Raw genomic sequence first — 2500 nt, forward strand, 5'->3', positions numbered from 1 at the left:
GCGGTGCCCACCCGCAGACAGACGCCCGCGCGGGAGGCCGGCGGCGAGGCCCGCGCCATCGCCGCCCCGCGCCTCCCTCCCCCGAAGCTCGCTCTCGCTCTCTCTTCCCCAAACCCACCGCCGATAGCCCGGCGGGGACGAGCTCCGTCCAGCAGGCGCTCTCCGGGAGCGGGGAGCTTCGGAGCGCTCCCCGAGTCTCCATTTAGGGGGACGAAGGCCCGCGCGCTCGCGCGCGCGGCCCTGCGAGGCACCCCAGCCGCGCCGCTGCTGGCCCGCCGGCCCCCCCCCCCCGCGCTGGGGCGGGGGGGCTCGGCGGCGCAGACGGCGATTGATCGTAAAGCGACGCTCAGACAGGCGTAGCCCCGGGAGGAACCCGGGGCCGCGAGTGCGTTCGAAGTGTCGATGATCAATGTGTCCTGCAATTCACATTAATTCTCGCAGCTAGCTGCGTTCTTCATCGACGCACGAGCCGAGTGATCCACCGCTAAGAGTTGTCTCGGTTTCGGCACCGCCCCGCGCGCGCGGAGGGGCCGGGACCGCTCGCCGAGAGCGGCCCCTTCTCTGAGGACGGCCGGACCGACCGCCGGCCCCGCCGCCGCCCACCCCCCTCCGCACGCGCGGAGGGGGCGCGGCGCGGCGGCGCGACGCGGCGCGACGGAGAGGCCCTCGCCTCGGCTTGACCGTACGAGCACAGGGGAAACGGAAAACAACGGAAAACCCCGAGCGGCCAAAGGGCGGGGGAGCCCGCGCTCCCGACCGACCCTGGGGAAACGTACGCAACACACACACCCTTGGCGCGCTTCGTGGGCGGCCCAGGCGCCCGGGCTCGGACCGGCCTCCCCCCGGAGGCTACGGCACGCCCGGCCGCGACCCCTGCCCGCCTTCGCTCGGGAGCCGGACGCCCGGCTGCGCCCGCGCTGCGACGAGCCGGCTCCGCCCACCACGGTCGCCTCTCGCCCCGCCGGCGAACCTCGGCGCCGACGCCGCCTTCCACCGACGCCGGAGGAAGCGCGGCCGGCCACTGGAGCGCGAGCCGGCGACGCGCGGCCGCCCACCGGCCCGCGCCGGATGGGCGAACCCGGCCACCCCGCCCGGCGGCGGCGGCCGCCACCGCCGCCGCGAAAACCGCCGCCGCAGCCGCTTCTCGCCTCGGCCCCCTGGGGCCGCCGGCACGGCCCCAGCGGAAAGGCGGACGGCGCTGAGCGCGGGGGGCGGCTCCCACTCTCCCCGTTTCCACGCGAAGACCCGGAGCGGGACGCCCCCGCGCCGCGCGCCCGCCCTCGAGACGGAAGCGACGGGCGGGGAAACGCGGGACGGGACGGCCGCCAGCGGATGCGGCCGGGGAACCCTCCCGGACGACCCGACGGACGACCGGCACCGACCGGCACGCCGAGCGGCGCCGCCGCCGCTCGGCCTGGGGGGGTGTGGCTCGCCCCCCCCTTTCTTTCCCTGGGCGCCGAGGGCGGGGCGAGGAGCGGGAGAGGGGAGCGCGGCGCGCCCCGAGCGCGGCCGCAGCGCGAGCGTCCAAAGGCGCGGGGCGGCCCCCCGGCGGCCGCCCCCCCCCGCGGGGGCTCGCCGCGCCTTTCTTTCCCCCGGCGCGGAGCCCGCGCTCCGGCCGGCGGGTGGCCCCGTTTGCGAGGGCGGGCAGGTCGGCCGCGGCCGACCCGCGCCGCGGTCTCTCCGCCGAGACCGGCCCGCGGAGAGGGGGGGCAGGTTGGGGCAGCGAGACGCCCCCCCTTCTCCGGCACGGCGGCCCGCGGGGGCGGACGCCCCCCCCGCGGCTCGCGCCGTGCCGCTCGAGTCTTTAAACCGCCGCCCGGCTCCTTTGGCCTTTGACCCCCGGACTCGGCCGAGGGAGGGCCGCCGAAGCGCGGACGCTAGGTACCTGGCCCTGGGGTGAGGGAAACGACCTGCATGGCCCCGCGGGGGTGCCTCCCCCGGCTGCCGCCCTCGGGGGAGCGTCCGCCCGCGGGGGCGCGCCCGGCATCCGCCGCCACCACCTCGTCCTCCTTAGCCCCGGGGCCCGGGGTTTCCCTCGATAGCCCGGCGCTGCGCCCGGGGGGAGAGACGTGGCTCGGGCCGCCCGCTCGCGCGGGACGCGACCCGGCCGGGGGGGGGCCTCGCCCGCCCCGGGCGGCGCCAGCGGCCGAGACCGTGCTCGCGCCCCCCCCTTCCCGCCACGGCTCCCTCTTCGAGAGGCAGCCGTGCCGGGTCGGAGGGGAGGTTCGCGGGTCCGGCCGCCGCGCCGCCCGAAACGCCGTGCGCACACCCGCGCCACGGCCCGGAACGCCCGGAGACAGCCCTGTCCCGCGCGCGGGGGGGTAGACGGCGCCGCCGCCGGCGCCGCCCCACCCCCCCCCCCAGGAGCTGCCGCCCCCCGAAGACGGCGACACCCCTCGGCTGTCGCGCTTGCGGCCCCCGGTGCCGCCGCCGTCGCTCGACGCTCGCCCCCCGGCCCGCCGAGCAGGCCGGTGCTCTGCCGGCCGCGCTCGCCGCGTTG

The 2500-nt window shown here is 79.2% G+C and overlaps 1 non-coding gene across 1 annotated transcript; it reads right to left on the reverse strand.

Moving 5' to 3' along the window:
- Positions 1-340: 340 nt before the first annotated feature.
- On the reverse strand, positions 341-493 carry LOC142360045 (5.8S ribosomal RNA). The gene has a single exon (XR_012762789.1). It is a non-coding gene; the product is annotated as a 5.8S ribosomal RNA (ribosomal RNA).
- Positions 494-2500: the final 2007 nt, after the last annotated feature.

This window comes from Opisthocomus hoazin, unplaced genomic scaffold (genome assembly GCF_030867145.1).
Source record: "Opisthocomus hoazin isolate bOpiHoa1 unplaced genomic scaffold, bOpiHoa1.hap1 HAP1_SCAFFOLD_81, whole genome shotgun sequence".
NCBI lineage: Eukaryota > Metazoa > Chordata > Aves > Opisthocomiformes > Opisthocomidae > Opisthocomus > Opisthocomus hoazin.